Below are 20,269 nucleotides of genomic sequence, written 5' to 3'. Positions count from 1 at the left end.
GGAGCTGAATATTTCTCCAGTAGGATTTTTTTTCAGGAGACTTCCAAATCTGCAGGTACTGGAGTAAACATTGGTGGCAACATCCAAGTTTCATTTACCAGTGGGCTGGATCACAGTTAACTGAAGCTGCGGGACTTTAATTAGCTGAAGATCTTCCTAATGTACAGCAATCTGGCAGCAAGTGCACAGACCCTGCTTCAGTGGTGAAGCCTATCATGTACACGTTGATGTATCATGGTGGAGCAGTAGGAGAATTGGTACAAAGGTAAATCATGGTCCCACTTCCATTGTCCCAAAGACTGGGCACCTCACGGTTCCAGTGCCGATCATTCAGAAAAGGCTACAAAGAAACAGCACACAATCTCACTAATCCACACCACCTTGCAGTCGTGTGCTGCTTCTCCACAACCTTTTATGAATGATCATCACCGAAACAGCAAGGTGTCCAGTCGTTGGGGCAATTAAGAAGGGATCTGAGAAAGGTGACTTTTTTTGACCGTTGGCGGTAATAGTGCAGAGCCCCGCTCGAAGAACAGAGGTTGGGTCGATAAAATAGAAAGGGTGTATCTGGACTGCCATAGATCATTGTGTAACTGCAGATAAAAATGCTTCACTGACCTGGAAAACAGTCTTGCAAGGCCTGATAATGGGAGTGGCAATATGTAAATGCAAGTTTCCCTTTTGTAATTTACTGTATTTCATATTGAGTTGAAAGAACAAACTGTGAAATGAAAGCTTCAAACAAACGAAAAGCAGATTTCAAACTTACGTCAGGACATTTTTCTACACAGAGCGAAGACGACACCCAAACGAGGATCTGCAGATATTGAAAACTTTGTAGTCGTCGGCCTTGCACTTTCCTGATGCAACTGCTCATTTGGTTGAAATTCCACGGGGAATGTTGGTCCTTTTGTTTGCATCTGGCCAGGACGGGAGAAATCACAATGTGTAAAGAGGGTTACATCTTATGGAATATTTGGAAGGCACAGGCAATCTTCAAAATGGTTTGTCCAGAAACTTCAGTTATCCCATCTTAAAAATGCAAAAGCAGTTTTGATTATTTATAGCCCAAGAGAATTAATCTAAACCTTTCCATACAAAGGTTATTACAGTTTTTATTAATATATTTCCAAGATCATATATCAAGAATATATATATATATATATCAGTAAAGTCAGTCAAAGAGTTGTTCAGCACAGGCATGGGCCATTTGGCCCACTCCATTCATACTATCCCTCATATTTATTTTTGCAAATCCTATGTACATGCATTTTGGCTGTACCCTTCTGTGCCTTGGTGAATCAAGCACTTATATACGTCTGTCTGGGTGCTTATTAAACATTGAGAGAGGACCCAAGTCCACCACTTTTTCAGACAACATGTCATAGACTCCACCCCTAGACTGATAGCTTCTTGATTAGCCAGGCCATCAAAGGTTACAGGAAGAAGGCCAGGCGGTGGGGAAATGTATCAGCTTGTGATTAAATAGCGGGGCAGACTCGATGGGCTGAATAGGCCATTTCTCCTCCTTTATCATTGGGAGTGGAAAGATTCCTCTTCAGATCCCCTCTAAGCCACCTTCCTCTCACTTCATACCTGTGCCCTCTAGTTGTCAACACCTTCATCAGGGGATTTAAAAAAAATCCTTATCTACCCCCCCCCCCCCTCATAATTTTGCACATCTCAAATATATTAGTTCTCATTTGAGGAAAGTCCTGTGAAATGAATCGTCTTTGGTCAGTCAGAAACTGAAGTTTTGCTGCCCTCTCGTGGCACCATTGTGCCACTCAGTTCATTGGAGTCTTTCAAAATAATTCTGATAACGCATTAATTTCTCTGTAATCTAGGCAGGGAAAATGAATTTCCAGGGACTGTCCTTATCTGGGCTCTGCAGATTTCTAGGAAAATGAACTATTGCTCGTGGTGTGCTCTGTGCAAACCCGAGATGCTTTATGTTCAGTAAATTGATGTAGTTTGTGGTCGTTTTTTTTTCCTGTTTCCTTCAGGCGTTGATATGTTATTGGTATTAAATTGGTGTCACACGTCAGTGTACATCAGCATACACGCTTATTATCCACTGGTACTTTAGATAGTTAACAAAGGTTGCCATGTATAAGTTGAAGGAAAACAGATCACGTTATATTAGGCTAGATTTTATGAGAAGAATTATTCATAAATTCACAATGACCTGGCTTATCCAGAGAGGTATTATTTTTAAAAATAATCAGGTTGCCTTATTTTAATGATAAGGCTTCCTCTTAGAAACCAGACAACAGAATTGAAATGGCAATTTTAGAGAAACGAATTGGTCCATTACATTGCTTAAAACATTAATTGAGTTATCACAAATGGGTTACCCTGTAAGTAAATTAATGGATGGAAGGATTTCAAATCTGTGCTAAAATGATGGATCTCTGCTTGTTTTCTCCAGAAATGGTGGCTAATAAAATATATTCCAATTCACTGTCACCCCTACATTGATGTTAAGAAGAGGAGATGGTAGAATGGGCCCTCGAATATCTAGCAAGGGTTTAACACCAAAGCATCAAGTGCAAAAAAAAAATTCTGGGCGGGGAATTCAATCAAGTCTCGTGATGCTGTAATTGCCATCACTCGGGCTAGGACTTGGGGTGCATTTAAGGCAGAGATCGATTAGCCAGGGCATCAAAGGTGATGGGGCAGTGTGGGCTGAGTGAGAAAATGAATCAGCTCATGATTAAATGGCAGGGCAGGCTCGATGGGCTGAACAGCCTATTTCTGCTCCTATGTCTTATGGCCTTATGTACATGGAGCAGGACTTGTTACCAGCGCTGGAAAATTGATGAAATTAAAGCCATTTTGTACTGTCAGAGCACGGGATACAAAATAAGAGATCTGCATTCCAGACAGAATCTTGGTCCTGGTGGGTGCCTGACAGGTCATTCTCCCACAGCACGAACCATGATAACTCAAGACCATAGATGTCAGATAGACGTTGAATTATATAGCAGGAAATGGGACCTTCAGCCAATTGTGTCGACAATGACCATCATGGCTATCCCACACCTGCATTAATTCTTTATGAATTCCAAGGATTAGTAGGTTCTTGATTAGGCTGGGCATCAAAGATTAAGGTGAGAAGGCCAGACAGAGGGGCTAAGTGAGAAAATCAATCAGCTCGTGATTAAATGGTGGGGCAGACTCGATAGGCTGAACAGCTTATTTCTACTCCTATGTCTTAAGGTCCTTTATCCTACTATCACTTCCTCAGTTACCATAGCATTAGCGCAATGCCGTTACAACACCAGCGACCCGGGCTCAAATCCAGTGCTGTCTATAAAGAGTTTCTTTGTTTTCCCCACATGGGTTCCTCTGGGCACTCTGGTTTCCTCCCACCCTTCAAAACATACGGAGGTTGTAGGCTAATTGGGGTGTTTGGGCAGCATGGACTTGTGGGCCAGAAGATGCTTCAAATATTCTTGCCTGTCTATTCCTGTCTCTGCCACCGACTCTGGCAGCTTATTCCAGACGTCAGCGCATTTTGTGTGATGGTTTAGATTTCAGCTGCCCTGTTTTATAACAGCTTACAAACAAATATTTCCAGCACACCATGAAATCGACTTTCTTTCATTCCACTAGACACATCAATGAATTCTTCCCCAAACACCATCCAGCCACACCCTTCTGACCTTCTCATTGCGACGCTATCAGGATCACTCTCCTCCTCCTGAAACTGCACCCCCCCCAACCTCCGAGACATGCAAAGCGGCGACTGATTGGAATTGTCCCGCTACGGGCACCTTTGAATTTGGATCTATCAACAGACTTGCCTGTAGACTGGAGCAAAGAAGAAGCCTTTCCGTGTGCCAGATGATCACTTCAGTGCGCTTTACAAAGTCCCCTACGAGGTAAGCCAATGTGCATTAACGCCAGCCTCCCGAGGGTTCCAGGTAACCTCCCACCCTGGAAATACTGTCTCCTACACCACAAGGCCAGTCACCACAGACTGGGTCAGCTGTTTGAGGTTGGTCTACCTCACGCAAGAACATGGATCATCAAAGACAGGTCATCAGACTTGAAGTGGTCTCCTAGCAACCAGGCTATGGTCTCAAAAAGATCGCACTGGATCTCAGAAGCCGGCACATAAAATTATGGAGAGAACTGAAGGATAGGCATAAATGCATCGATATTTGCATCTTATAATATGAATTTTTATAAATAAATTTAAACATCCATCCGGTTAAGTTTGCCAGTCTCAGAAAGGTCCCTTTCATACACTGAAAAAAGCAACAGTCGAGTTGATTTAAAGACGAGATAGATTTATAGATATTAAGGACACCTGGAATGTGGAGTTCAGGGCAACGTCAGGTAAATTATGATCTTTTTGGAGCCAGTTCCATTCCTATTTCTTGCCATTTTGTTTCGTCTCAGTGGAGCATGGCAGATTCTTTGGAGAACTCATTAAAGAGCTAAAGCATTAAAAATGCGTGGCACGGTGAGCGAACCGGTTAGCGCAGCGCTGTTACAGCGCCAACGATTAGGGCCGGAGTTCGAATCCCGCACTCTGAGGAGTTTGTACGTTCTCCCTGTGTCTGCATGAGTTTCCCCCGGGGGCTCTGGTTTCCACCCACCCTTTAAAATGTACCAGGGGGCTACAGGTTAATTGAGTGGCATGGGCTTGTGAGCCGAAATGGCCAGTTACCGGGCTGTATGTCCAAATCTAAGTTAAAATTGTTAAAATTTTAAATTTAAAAACTGAAGGCTTTTGCAGTTTCTTGCTGCTGCAAGAAAGGTTCATTTACACTTCATTTATTTGTGTGGATGGTTTTGTAGGTGTTGATCACATGATGAGAAAAAGACTAAAACTATTATTGAAAGAAACTGAAGATGTGAACTTTTAATGTTATAATAAATGCGTCTTTCTTGTATACATATATAAAAATATATATTTGAAAGTTTTCAGTGAAGGAAATAATTTAATGTTTTTATTTGTGATTTGTGACAGGTATTTATCCTTGTCTAATTTTCTACATCTATGACCAGTTTGAAAGGGCAATCAGCAGAAAAAGGCTTAAAATCTAATAGTTCAAAACTCCAGATGCCAGAAATCTTGATCGCCAGAGAATCCAAACTTCTTGAAAAATGTTGTGTGGGTGTGCGCATGGGTGTGGGCGTACGTATATACAAGTGACCACAGGTGCACAGTGGTAACAAGCGACCACGCAGAAGTCGCAGGTAAGAAAAATTTTGCACTTGGTATTTTATATGAAAAAATGTTTTGTTAATGAACTATCAAAATTTACCTGTATATTCTCCTTAAATTTGAATTTCAAAGTACTGCCAGAGAATCTGGAAAATCCGATCCAATCCCGGAGCAATCCGGATTTTTTACTGTCCTTGAAAAAAAGCTAAAATAAATTAAAAATGAAAAATAATTATCTGTACTCTGCCAAGCACAAACTGTAATGATATACTCAGTCAGACAAGCATCCTCACACACAATATTTGCCTGTGAAATTTAATGCAGTGCAAATATGTTCAAGTATTAATCAAACACTGATGTTCCTCCGCTTAGCAATAATCTGCATAATGAAACAACAGTAAAAATGTTCAAAAATTCATAAAAAGTGGAGTGAGTGAAAAGTGGAGTGCCTGAGTGAATGAATCAGTCCCAAAACCCCTCTGGGTGAATTCAAAGAAATCAAACTTTTTGATAGAAGAGGAACTATCCAACATGAAGCTTGAGTGGGCAGTGGCCCAGAACTGTAATGCAAAAGGTTCGGCTGACTCAAAGCACACAGAAAAAGATGATTTTCTTTGGCAGAATGGAGAACTGCTGGATTCCCAGTGGAATGAGAGACTGCCCTCTCTAACTGCATTGAGGAGGTGTGGTCACTTCCTGTGTGTGTCTATTGCCCTAACCGGTCCTTCCATGCCAATGAATGCTGCTCCTCATCAACCCAGAGGCGAATCTTATCCATATCTGGTGGACAAACAAAAGGGAAAAGATTTCTGCACATTTTCTGGCGATGGCAATAAGTGACATCTTAAATTTTGAATCTTGGATTTAGTCATCTACAGATTAGAATGAAGAATTACTTTAGTGCTCAGGTACATTTTACAGGAGTCTATATAACTACGTGAGGGAGAAATGTATGCTAATTGGGTTGGGAAATGAAGGGTGGGAGAAGGTTTGTTTGGTACATAAATGTCGGTGGCAAGTTTCCCCGATGGGCAAATTTCTGAGCCATAAATGACATGTAATTCAGATCATGCATGGTCTACCATCATCAAATGTTCTACCATCAACCATCTAAAGTAGATCATTGACCATATAATGATCAGGTTAGAGGCTAGTTATTCTGCAAGTTCAAGGCCCTGAATGACCTAAAACTGATCCTCTTCGGGTATTAAAAATGCATTTTAGACATGCATCCAATTTCTTTATTTTCAGGGAAGGTACGGCAACAAGAGCAGCTGGATGCCAGAATGTATTGGGAAGAAACGTGGCATCTGGAGGTTAAAAATTATGATTGTAATTTTCTTCTAATAGGGAAAATTAAACATGTAGCTTAATGGCAAAAATAACCCTGGGAACGTCCTTAAATGAAAGAGCTCCTTGTAAATGAGTCTCACCATATTAAGGTCACGCTATCTTCCCAAGCAGAACCCTCAAAATCTCCAAAGAATCATTTTAATTGTCACTTTAACTGTTGATTTTATGAGACATTTCCCAGCATGTGTGGCACAGAGTGTTTGGTGCAGAGGTGTGACCATCTGTGAAGTATATTCCCACCCTCCCAGTCCAGCCTCTCCTTGCCGAACATAATTATCATTAATTATTTTTCTTTGTACGTAAAGTCCATCTGCAGTTAATGCATTGGTGATCCACAAGGCTTTAGAGCCTGGAACAAATTTAAGTTTCTTCCAAAATATATTAATATATACTCCATAATAGATAGAGTAGGGAAATGGTTTCAGAAAGACTTCCAAAACTGCCACACTAGCTGAGTTTCCAGAGGCAGTGAATCATTGACCCAAAATGGCCATCTGTGCTGATTTAACCACGGCTGTAATTGTGGTGCGCTGTTAGCCAGAATCAGACACACACAAGGTAAAGTCTGTCCAACAGGCTTTAATCCACCAAGACTTCCACAGAGCCAGGCTGGCTGTAGCTGCAGTAACTCTTGAGTTAGACTTCGGGAGGCCGGCGCAGGCTTATATCCCGGAGGGTAATTGACACCCAACCGGATGGGGCTTGATCCATTCAGGCCGACTGAATGACTGCTGGCCTGGTGTTGTCCTGTCCCCTTACACTCCTGCAGGAACAGAGGTTGCCCCCTGCACTAGGCCAGTGATATACCACCACCGTATCACAAAGGTTGCAGTTGACCTTATCACCTCTAAATTGGAAAAGAACAGATAAAAATTGAAAATGTTTCTGGTTCTGCTTTCTTTCTGGTAAATTCTTGCTGAAAACTGCTTGCTGGTTGAAAACTGGATCAAAAACTTAATTTGTAACACCGCCACCTCTGAGAAAGTGCTGTGAAGTTTGCTTCACGTATTCCTATAAAGATAAGAATCATTCCAAAAAGGTCCCAAAATGTATCGTCGTCATCAAGTGAGGAGTGAAAAAGCAACTAAAGGAAAACAGAGCTTTGCCCATAACGATTTCGCCGGCTTCCATTACGCCCCACCCTTCCCTCTCTCTTCCCCCATCCCTCTGACTCCTTCCCTCCAGCTCCCCACCCCCTTCCCTCTCCCCCTATCGCTTCTCAGCCTTTTTCACTTGGAACTATAGAACCATAGAACACTGCAGCATAGAAAGGCCCTTCAGCCCTTCAGGACTGCACTGAACTATTATTATTCCTTGTCCCACTGACCTGCCCCCAGCCCATCACCCTCCATACCCCTCCCATCCATGTACCTATCCAAATTTTTCTTAAATGTGAAAATTGAGCCCACATTCATCACTTCAGCTGGCATCTCGTTCCACACTTCTATTACTTTCTGTGTGAAGAAGTTTCCCCCTCTATTCTCCCCAATCCTTTCCCATTTTACCCTGAACCTACATCCACTGGTTTGTATCTCACCTAACAGTGGAAAAAAGCCTACTTGTATTTACCCCTGATCATTCTTCCCTCCCACCCATATCCACCTATGACCTCTTGCCTGTGCGCCTCTGCTCCCCCCACCATTTTATTCAAGCACCTGCCTGCTTTTTGCTTATACCTTGATAAAGGGCTCAGGCCCGAAATATCGGTTATTTATCCTTGCTACATAAAGAACACTCTGTGACCTGCTGAGTTTCTCCAGCGCTTTTGTGTAGAGAACTACAATTGCACCGTCTGGCATTTACCTCTGTCCTTAACAGCCATTTTGAGCTTCCTGTTGCCTGACATCTCAACTCCCCCTTCCCATTCCCACATCACCTGCCTGTCCTCAGCACTTCTACACCAACACAAACTAGACCTACACCTCATGTTTGCTTGGGCAGCTTGCACCCTGTGATAGTACAGATCTATCACCAATGTATATAGTGCATATAGTTACAGTATCTAGACTGTGCTTACAGCGATTGGCTGAGAGCTTAGCCACGCCTACTGTCTGGGCCTTAAAGAGTTGTGTTCCTAGCCAGGTCGGATCATTCCGGACTGGTCGGCCACCTGTGAAGAGCTTCTGTCTTTTGCTAATAAAAGCCTTGGTTTGGATCAACAAGTCTTTGGTTCTTTCGACGAGATCTACACACCCCAATGGTGTGGACACTGAATTTCCCAATTTCAGGGAGCCCACGCTCCCTGTGTTCTGTTCCCAATCCTACTGATCCACTTGTTCACCTTCCCACGCTTGGCTCCATCTCCCCATCACCCACAACCTTAAGCACCACCTTTGGCTGCCCTTGCCTATCCCTGCCCTCACTTACGTTGGCCCTCTCCTCCCCTCACCTGAATCCATCTGTCCAACATCCCCCATCTCATCACTGCCCAGCCCCTCTCATCCCTCCCCTCACACCACCAATCCTGATGCTGAGAATGCAAGTATTAAAGCAGTAACCAAAATAATAACAGAGAATATTCTATGGTCTGTTTTGATAATTAAAGCAAGGTTGAAGAACAATAACAGCTCCACATTTGGCTAAGGCAGAAACCAATGGGTAAGGGGGCATGACCCTGATTAACAAATCCTAATTCTATGAACAATGTACTCACTGTACAAGAAGTCTGTTCAAATGCTGTAAGGACAGTGCTGCCACTGTTGTGGACCCTCGAAGAGTGGGGATCGGAGACACAGCACTCCCATGGGGTCCGACTGCCATCAGCTCCAGGCGGGCTTTAAATGGCCTGTTAATGGATACGACAGTGGTTTTAATATTCTGCGACCGCTGTGTCTGCGCCCAAGATGGTGGTGCCTGTGATCGGCAGCAGCCACGAGGGTTTGCAGAAGACTGGCGCAGGGCACCAGAAAATGGGGACATCACCCACCCCACCCCTCCCCCCCACCACCACCACCACCCACCCACCCCATCATCGTTTGAGAAGGAGAAGCAGAGGAAGTCACCCAAGGGATGGTGATCACAGTGGTGGACCAGTGAGGGGTTCTGCAGCTGAAGAACACACACAGGTGTGGACAGCTGGAGACTGGCTCAAGACTAGTGGAAGGGGCACCAGGTATTGGAACCGGGATGCGAGAGGGTGGCTGAAGGGTTCCTGGTCATGTCGGATTTGGAGTTCGGGCTGCCGATGGTTTGGACTGGACTCTGTGTGGCTCCAGGGGGCTGCGATTCAAGAGGGCATGAGTCCACAGACTCTGGGGAGACTCTCTTTCATTTCTCATTCTCTGACTGTAAGGTGCATTTCCAGCAATTTCTGCCGATGGTGAAACTGTCTGCCTTACGGCTGATATTGCACTGTTTCTATTACATGAAAATAAAGGAATCTTGAATCTTAAATGTTCTGAAGGACTGGAAATTTATCTGTATAAATATGCATCCTGTGGCATCCTCCCTTGTGGTGAGATTAGCTGTAGGTAATGGAGTCTATTGCTGTAATGGAGTTCTTATGCTTTGAAAAGCAATAATAAAGCGCGTATTTGTGTCCGTTTGTCAAGTGCATGCAGGTCCATTATCTCAACGTCAACCTGAAACATCACTTTGCCTCCTGAGATACAGCTTGATCTGTTGAGTTTGAACCATAGAATATTACAGCAAAGCCTTTCCAGTCCGCGCCAAACTAATTTTACGCCTAGTCCCCCTGATCTGCACCCTCCCATTCATGTATCTGTCTGAATTTTTTTCTTAAATGTGAAAATTGAGCCCACATTCAGTTGGAAGCTCATTCCACACTCTGACCACTCTGCATGAAGAAGATCCCCCTTTCACCCTTAACCCACGTCCTCTGGCTTGTATCTCACCTACCCCTCGGTGTAAAAAGCCGACCTACATTTACTCTGTTCATACCCCTCATCATTTGAAATATCTCTATCAAATCTCGAGCTCTCAAGGAGTTTGATTTCTGCTTCAGATTCCAGCATCATACATCCCTAAAGAAGAACGTTATTCAGTTGCCTTAATTTACCTTCCAAAACTTTATTCATTCACTTCCGAAGGGGGAATCATTGGGGTAAAAGTATGATTAGAGATAATTGCACATTTAAGTATTTGAATCTGATGCACATTGCAGCTATGGTACCAGTTCCAGGTAGTTGAACATTCGACTTTATTGTCTATATGATGGCAACATCTGTGAAGCCATCACACTGTTAAACAACTCAGTGTTTTCCGTTTGAAAACATGCAGAAAGAAAAAAAGTTTTGTTTAAATTTACAGCTTGATAAAACTATTAAATATATTCTTGTTGAGTCCTTTAACTCCACTTCTTACAAAGGTTCAAAAGTTATTTTTATTGTCATGTAATAATATAACCATATAACAATTACAGTTAATATGGTGCCTGTCCCAGCACCCCGAACAATAGGGGAAAATGAAAAGACAGAGAACCTTCAGAGCGGCTGAGCTTCTGTGGATTCACCATCAGCCTCTGCAACTGCACAGATCCCAGTTCGAACCATCGGCAACTCGGGCTCCAGGCCCTGGCCTCCCACACAATCAGGAAGCCTTCAGTACCCGAGGGCTTTCAGGAGCCCTTAGCGCCCTCTCGAATCCCAGCTCCTAAACTTATTTTCTTGGGGTAGCAGTTGCTCAGGTAATAGCCATCTTCTACGTCTGTTTCCTTCATGCCCAAGTGGCTGCTGTAAAGTGCCATCTGACTAAAGGTAGTTAAACGGCGTTTCTCCAGTCTATGGTGCGTACACAATGCACAGCACACAGTAATCACCAATATGCATGGATATAATTTAAAGTAAATATTTTCAGATGAATCACTCAATTGCAGGATACCATTCATCAGTCTCACAGGCGGTGAAGAAACTATTCCCCAGCTTGGCAGTCCTGATTTTGATGTTCCTGTACCTCCTTCTTGATGGTAGTGGGTCAAAGATGCTGGGTGCTGGATGGAAAGGGTTCTCAATAATTCTTTAGCTTTAATTAAGCCATGCTTCAGGTACATTTGTCAAGAGAGACCCCAGTGATCCTCTGCGTTGACTTCCAGTCCAGTGCTTTGCAGCTCTCTTCCTCAGCAACATTCAGCCACACAGGATCTTCTCATTTGTGCTCCTGTACAACATTGCCAAGAATGGGGACAATTGCCTCGCCCTCCTCAACCTCCTTAGCAAGCGCAGATGCTCCTGCACCATCTTGACTAATGAGGAGGTGTTGAGAGTCCAGGAAAGGTCATCCTTTATATGCACACCATGGAACACTCCACCCTCTCCACAATGGAGCCATTGATGTGTAATGGAGAATGGTTAGCCTTCGTCCTCCTGAAGTCCACAATCATCTCTTTTGTCTTGTCCACACTCAGGTGGTTGTATCACACCATTTTCTGTGCCTCCCAAGGGCTATGCTCGAGGGCCACCCGGCAGAAGCTGCTGGAAGACAATATCTACGCCCTAACCAAGAAGTAGCAGCCCTGCACATCGAAGCCTTCGATTCCAGGTTCCCCCAGGCTCCCTCATGGCCCTCACACACTGCAGCTGCAGCCCCAGACCAAGCTGGGGAGGAGAACGGCGCTGCGGTAGGCACTCGGCACCCCTGTAAGTACTGTAGGTCCAGGTGTGGGTCTGATCGACGATCATGCCAAAACTGCCCAGCTAGGAACCAGTATTGTTCCCAATGCAGCAAGAAAGGCCACTTTGCTAAAGTGTGCCTCTCAAAACCAACGAGCAGCTCAGCAGCCCTCTATGACCTCCCCACCTCCCCCGTGAACCCCTCCACGTGCACATGCCGGGCAGCGTCATTAACCCCATGATGACTTCCGCCTTCCTTGACGTCAACGGTGCAACATCCGGCCCTGCCAGCGACTGTTGCAGCGTGTGCCCCAAGCACCTGCACCAGGCCCCCCCCCCCCCACCAGCACCGCTCGCCGAGAACTACAGCGACGTCATTTCCCCCGGCACATTTGACATGGAGGGCCCCCATCGACGTTAAGAATGACGCGGTCAACGTGGGCGATGAACAGGCCACCCTACCGACGCTCCCCACACCTCTGGGTGCCATCGGCTGCCGCATGCTGCACCCAGTGACCGTCATCAACGTGGTCAATATGGGCGATGACCTGGCTGCCCTACCGACGCTCCCCATGTCCCGAGAAGCCATAAATCACTGTGCACAGCCAAAGAGCGAAGACTCCAACTCCGAGATGGTCCTGGCCACCACCACGCTGACCAGGAACATCCCTCACAACCTCGGGCGCTCGATGATGGACGTGCAAGTCAACGGGCAGGTAAAGTAGTGGCTGTTCGACAGTGGCAGCACCGAGAGCTTCATTCACCCGAGCGTGGCCCACTTCCTGGGATTAAAAGTCCACCCCACCACCTGCTTAATCATCCTCGCCACCAAGGATAAGACTGTTGGTACCCTCGGGCGCTGCTTGGCCGATATAACTGTGGGAGGGGACACTTACACAGGGTTCATGCTCCTGGTTATGTCCAAACTCTGCGCCCCAATCCTTCTGGACCTAGATTTCCAGTGCCACCTACAGAGTGTCACCCTTGCCTTTGAGGGGCCCCAACCTCCACTCACATTACACTGCACACCAACCTACCAGCCCCAGCCAACCTGTGGCCTCTCCACACTGCGCATCACCCCACCAGCGCTCTTTCCATATCTTGTGCTAGGATGCAAGCCAATCGCCACCAGAAATAGGCGCTATTGCTCCGCAGAGACTTCATCCAGGCGGAGCTGCAGCGACTCCTGGCGGAAAGCGTCATAGAGCCCAGTAGCAGCCCTTGGAGAGCCCAAGTTCTGGTCGTCAAAGGGGGAAGTAAAGGATGGTCGTGGATTACAGCCAGACCATTAACCGGTACACCCAGCTGGATGGCTACCCACTGCCAAGGATCGCCGACATGGTCAATGAGATAGCCCAGTACCGGGTTTTCTCTACAATTGACCTGAAATCAGCGTATCACCAAATCTCCATCCACCCAAAGGACAAGCCCAACACCGTCTTTGAGGCAGACGGGCGCCTGTACCAGTTCCGCCGGGTTCCTTTTGGGGTCATGAACCTAAAATGTCTTCCAGTGGGAGATGGATCGCATGGTAGACCGGCACAAGCTGAAGGCGATGTTCCCATATCTGGATAACGTCACTATCTGTGGCTGTGACTAGCGGGACCACGATGCTAACCTGGAAAAATTCCTCCAGATGGCCGGGGAGCTGAACCTCACTTACAACAAGGAGAAGAGTGTGTTTAGCACCACCCGCCTCGCCTTCTTGGGGTACATCATGGCCCATGAAGTCGTCGGCCAAGATCCAGAAAGGATGCGCCCATTAATGGAGTTAACCATCCCCCCCCCCCCCCCACACACTAAAGGCCCTCCACAGGTGCCTTGGCATGTTCTCTTATAACTCGCAGTGGGTCCCTCGCTTCTCGGACAAGGTCCACCCACTGGCCCAAGGTGCAACTTTTCCCCTCCCACCCGAGGTGCAGGCAGCCTTCATCCGCTTCAGGCAAGACATCGCGGACACCACGATGCAGGCTGTGGATGAGGACTCCCCTTTCCAGGTGGAAAGTGATGCCTCTGAGGTGGCCCTCGCTGCTACCCTCAACCAAGAGGAGGGGGGTGTGGGGGGCACCCTGTTGCTTTCTTCTCCAGGACCCTCAACTGCTCCAATCTAGGGCACTCCGCCATTGAAAAGGAGGCCCAGGCGATAGTGGAAGCAGTCCGCCACTGGCGCAACTACCTGGCTGCAGGAAATTCACCCTCCTCACAGACCAGCAGGCCGTGGCATTCATGTTTAACACTACCCACAAGAGGAAGAACAAGAAAGACAAGATTCTGCGCTGGAGAGTCGAGCTGGCAACCTACAGCTACGACATCCAGTACCGCCCCAGGAAGTTTTACGACTCTTCTGATGCCCTCTCTCGCACCTGCGCATCTATGCATGACGACGGGTTGCGGGCATCGCATGAGTCCCTCTGCCATCTAGGTGTCACCAGGTTGTACCACTTCACCAAGTCCCGAAACCTGCTGTACACCATCAGGGACATCAGGAACATGACTGAGGCCTGTCGGGTCTGTGCAGAGTGTAAACCCCGCTTCTTCCACCTGCCCCAGGCCCATGTTGTAAAGGCTACTTGTCCTTTCGAGCATCTCAGCATGGACTTCAAAGGGCCCCTGCCTTCCATGAACTGAAATGTCTACTTCTTCACGGTAGTGGACGAGTACTCACGCTTCCCTTTCGCCATCCCTTGTCCGGACACCTCCATGGCCACCATCATCAGGGCCCTGGGGCAGATTTTCACCATGTTTGTCTACCCGGCCTTCATCCACAGCGACCGGGGTTCTAGTTTCATAAGTGACGAGCTGCACCAGTACCTGATGGCAAGGGACATCGCAACCAGTCGCACGACGAGCTATAACCCGAGAGGCAACAGGCAAGTGGAACGTAAGAATGGGGTGGTCTGGAAGGCAGTTTTCCTGGCTCTCAGGTCAAAAGGATGGACCGTTGAGTACTGGCAGGACACCCTGCCCGAGGGCTCCATGCCATTCGGTCGCTGCTGCGCACAACTACCAATGAGACCCCTTATGAGCATCTGTTCTCATTCCCCAGGAGGTTGGCGACAGGAATGACCCTCCCAGCATGGCTCACATCTCCGGGACCGGTGCTTCTGCGAAAGCATGCATGTACACACAAAGCCGAAGCCCTGGTGGAGCAGGTCTTCCTCCTACATAACCATAACAACGCCTACGTTAGGTTCGGCAGTGGCAGGGAGGACTCCGTCTCAACCAGGGACCTGGCACCAGCAGGAGCACCCATCACACCACGCCACCCTCCAACCCAGGATGACGCTGACCGGCCATACATCCCCATCCAGCTATGGGGCACGCAGGACTTCCTTGACCACCAGAGGCTTGCTTCAGCCTTGGGAGACGAACCCACCCCTCCACCACGACCCTCAGACGACAACCTCGCATACCCCTCCGCACAGCACCACACCAGCCACATAGACCCCTGCTGCCAGGCCCCCCCCCCACTTCCCCTCCGACCAGTGACCAGGAGCCAGTCGTACGACAGTCACAGAGACCACGGCGGCCGCTGGATCGTTTCAACCTGTAAATATTGTATGTATATAATGGGTGCAATTCCTTGTTACTGCCCCCACCCCGGGACAATTTTAAAGAAGGGGATGAATGTGGTGGTACACCACTGGCCTACTGCGAGAGGCAACTTCTGTACTGCAGGAGTGTAAGGGGACAGGAACACACCTGGCCGGCTGTCAATCAGTCGGCCTGAAGGGATCAAGCCCCACCCAGTCGGGTGTCAATCACCCTCCGGGAAATAAGCCTGCGCCGGCCTCCTGAGGCCTCACTCAGAGTTGCTACAGCCACAGCTAGCCTGGCTCTGTGGAAGTCTTTGTGGATTAAAGCCTATTGTACAGTCTTCACCTTGTGTGTGTCCGATTCTGGCTAACAGCACAGAAATATTTCAGATTGCTTTGGAAAGCTTTAATTGGTTTTGTAGGCTGGTTATTCAGAATGGGAGGTTTTCAAAACCCTTTCATGGTTATTACTGATAGATTTCTAACTATTTTCCTCAACGCAACAGGTCAGAAACATCAGTGGAAAGTGAACCAGAGTTAACGTTTCAGATCTAAGTTTCTTCCCCATAACTGGGAAAGAAAAATAATGCTTTAAGCTTCAGAGCAGGCAGGAAAGGTAGAAAGGACAGAAGAAAGCAATGAAAGAATCAGGCCAAGGTGCCCATTTTAGAGAGGAATAGGAAATTAATGAGGGCAAGGAGCGAGGGTGTCAGAGACAGACAGCGAGGGGGAGACAGACACAGAGAAACAGAGATAGAGAATGAGAATCAGAGACAGAGGGAGAGGGAGGGACAGAGAGAAAGAGAGACAGAAGCCACTTTCAGGTGAATCCGCCTGCAGAAGTGGATGCAGCGCTTTAGAATCATCGTTCAGGTGGCAGCCCTGGAAGTGCCGCACTGTCCACCTAAAAGGGACAGCTGCACAGGAGGCGCCTCAGAGGGCACTCCAGCTCCTGTCCACTGTAGCCGTACTCCCGTCCACTGACCTGACGTCATTTGAAACACAACGAAGGAGAAGCAGGAGGAACACAGGATTATGGCGGATCCAGAGCAGGCAAGAGAAATACTGATGATGGTTTCAGCCTTTCTCTTGTTCAGAACGAGATGCCCTGCCTGCACACTGTGTTTCCAAATTCGCATCAAGCGTCTCGGGCTGACAACGTCATCAGCCCGCCCCTTAGCAGCCGCATTCAGGTCCCTAGGGGGACTTCAGCACGCCGACGATTATCCCTCCCGGAGGAGGGTTAGAAAGTGCGCCTCGGAGGCGCCTCTTGCTCTTTCAGGTGGGTACCCCGGGAGCCACACAGGGGTAGAATAAGTGACTTTACATCGGGGTATTCTGGCCACCTGAAAGAGCCTAGACAGAGAAAGAGAGAAAACACAAAGAGATGCTTAAAGTTGTGGTATGCAATCCAGAGTTATTGCTGGAAGATTAAACCAAAAGGGCTGCGTTGGAAATAAACAACAGATTAGGCGGTGTCTCTACAAAGAGAAGTAACTGAGTTAATATTACAGATGTATAACCTTGCATCAGAGTTTGTCACTTCAATCAGGCAAAATGACTTGTTGGAAATACTGAATTCAATGTTGAGTCAACAATTTCAAACAAACATTAAAATAATATTTCAAAGTGCTTGCAAGATAAGTATTACAATTTTTGTCTCTAAGACACTGGACTCTTGATTTGTAAAATTACATACCGATTATGTTTTTTCCTCTGGGTTAAAATTACATAACAAGAGCATTATAAAGTTCCAACGTTTACAATGCAGCAGAAACACTGAATTTTTATTAAATACGGTTTTAAACATTTTGTTAAAATGAATCAGAAACAAGTTCTTTACATTTGGATATTGGCAGGTTTTCTTGTAAATCATTTTATTGTCACTTTGTAGCTTTAGACCCCAGAGCCCACCTCACTGACAAAAGGCAAAGGAGGAAAAACCCAACACCCAACCCCAACCCACCAATTTTCCCCTGCAGCCGCTGCAACCGTGTCTGCCTGTCCCGCATCGGACTTGTCAGCCACAAACGAGCCTGCAGCTGACGTGGACTTTTTACCCCCTCCATAAATCTTCGTCCGCGAAGCCAAGCCAAAGAAGAAAGAAAGAGAAAGATCATAAACATAAAATGGGCAAAAAAAATTAAAATCTCTAATGAGTTTTTTTTTTAAGTGATCTCTTCTGGCTGAATGTACAAAGCCACATATACACGAGACCCATACTGTTCACAGAATGCCAAAGCCACACTCTGTTTGCTGGTACAGTATTTAAATGCAATTTACTTTCATTCTAAGAACTACATTAAACTAGATTAAATATGAAGAGGCCAGATATCTAATTGCATACAAATAAAGCACAAAGAATCTGAAGGCAATTAACATCTGCTTATACTGTAATTGCAGCAATCAGTGAAAAGGAAGAGAATGGGACATATGATCACTGAAGGGTGCTCTGCTTTGGCAGGAAGAATCATTTAAGATTTACCAAGGACTTTGTTTATTTTATTTTAACCAGCATTCTCAAATTCTCACTAATTCCAAGCACAATCACAAATCTTCTGTTTTAGAGTTTGTTAATGAGAACTAAGATTTTTTTTTATTTGAAGGCAATTTGATACAGCTCGAGGATTATTATGTGAAGTCCAAGGCACTTTATTCAAGCTCTTTCTTGGAATGTGGGTTTTACTGACTGATACAGCTGCTCTTCATCGGCTACAGCTCAGCCTTCAATGCCATTATTCCCTCAGTGCTGGTCAAGAAGCTACAAAGTGATGCCAAGACTACAATATTCATTCCAGTCTTTGCCCATCCCATTGCCCCAGAGCTTCTTTAAGACGCTCAACATATGTGCCAGGAGGTTCTTGTGGAACGATAAGGTGGCTAGGGACTCCAGTGAAAAATGGACGGGATTACAAGCTGGTAGGTCTGAAATTGCCAGATTCCAAAAAACACTATTGGGCATCCCAGTTGAGGTTTATCACTTCTCTCTATGAGGGAGGTGGTACCCCCTCCTGGGCACAAATTGGACTGCACACTAGTGCAGGAGAGTTAATATGCAAGTGTGACATTAAATCGAAATCAAGGGAAACAGATAACCACATATGCAATTCAGACATGGCAAAAAAACAATGTATTGGGCTACAGGTGGGGTTGGCTCCTAAAGCACCCTTGTCCCTGGAACGATTATAAGATAATAAGATCCTGAACACCTGGTGCCGGAAGGGGATCAGGTGTATCGAGGATTGTTATGAACAGGGGCAGCTCAAGTCATTTGAACAGCTGAGGAATAAGTATGATTTGTCGATTAAAACCTTCTTCTACCACCTTTATATCATTCTGAAGGGATCATTTGGGACCGTCTATGGCCCTACCTATGTGTAGTGACATGGAGATTCTAATTTGAAAGGGGAATACATGCAAGTTTATTTCAAGTATATATCTGCTATTCCAAAATGAAGGCCAACTTAAAAGCAAAGGAAAAGTGGGAGTTGGACTTGGGCACAACAATCCACGAGCGGTGCTGGTCAGATCTGTGTCTGGACAGCATGACAGCAGTCATTAATGCCAGGTACAGGTTAGTGCAATTTCTTGCATCAACTATACCTCACACCACAAAAATTACATAATTCCAAATCAGAAATGTGCTTTAGGAATGGTGTAGAGATTAGAACCTTTATCCATTCAACCTGGCTGCGCACAAAGGTGAGATCCTTCTGGGAGGATCTGGGGACATTCCGAAAAAAAATTCACAGATGGATTTTCCACAGGATCTGGAATTGTACCTTCTGGGAAACATTATGAACACAAGTTTTAAATTGTCCAAGTACCAAATTCAGTTTGTGAAGGTCATCTTGGCAGTAGCCAAAAAGTGTGCCAGTCCGACTTCCAACTAAACATTACACGATGGAATAGATACAGACTTGTATTCTCCTTTTCATCTTGAAATCATCATCTTCAATCTACTCAGCATCTCTAGTGAAGAAATTCCTTGCCAGTTGTAAAAGCTCCAACCTAGCACTTGGCCCCTTGTACTAAAGGGGAAAACATGCTCCCTGTATCCAGCCTGTTAAGCCATATCATAACTTTGAATGTTTTGAAGACTTCCTCCCCCACCCCCAACTATTCGACACACTCTCTCCCCTTATTTGACAGACCCACCATCCCAGGAATTTGCCTGTGAAGCAGGTTTTACATGTCTGTTAGAAGTCCGCTTCTGCACAAATGAGTGGTAGCCCAACGTTGTGTGGGAAGGGAAAAGGTCAGTGGGTTTAAAGGGCAACAAGTCTGGACATAGGCTGAACACAGAAAGGATCTTTATTAAAGGACATGCAAGGGTATCGCAACAGGGATAACACACACTAGTACTCTCAATTACAATATAATCAGTCACATTGGACTTAACATTACTGATGTTACTGCTTCCCCTCATACAAGATTACAACCTAGTCACATTGGACTCAATACTAGCAACTGTGTATTCATAACATCCAAGGATTACAATACCCTACCTGCCATTCCTGCCACTCAGGTCCAACTCTATCGACAATACTAATATACAATAGCGCTAATCCCTATGCAATGAGCACACCTTATCAATAAATCCTCCAATGTTGCTCACAGTTCACGACCTG

The 20,269-nt window shown here is 46.0% G+C and overlaps 1 long non-coding RNA gene across 1 annotated transcript in view; it reads right to left on the bottom strand.

Moving 5' to 3' along the window:
* Positions 1-9,316, bottom strand: part of LOC138747296 (uncharacterized) — a 16,268-nt gene extending 6,952 nt beyond the window's left edge. The window contains exons 1-3 of the long non-coding RNA XR_011347412.1: positions 9,189-9,316; positions 5,283-5,387; positions 770-920 (exon numbers count right to left, since the gene is read on the bottom strand). This is a non-coding gene — a long non-coding RNA (uncharacterized lncRNA). The remainder of the gene's footprint in view (positions 1-769; positions 921-5,282; positions 5,388-9,188) is intronic.
* Between the last annotated feature and the right edge of the window lie 10,953 nt (positions 9,317-20,269).

The sequence above is a fragment of the Narcine bancroftii genome, chromosome 12, assembly GCF_036971445.1.
Source record: "Narcine bancroftii isolate sNarBan1 chromosome 12, sNarBan1.hap1, whole genome shotgun sequence".
Classification (NCBI taxonomy): domain Eukaryota; kingdom Metazoa; phylum Chordata; class Chondrichthyes; order Torpediniformes; family Narcinidae; genus Narcine; species Narcine bancroftii.
The sequence above is the reverse complement of the archived record's forward strand: the minus strand, read 5'-3'. Positions and strand labels throughout refer to the sequence as shown.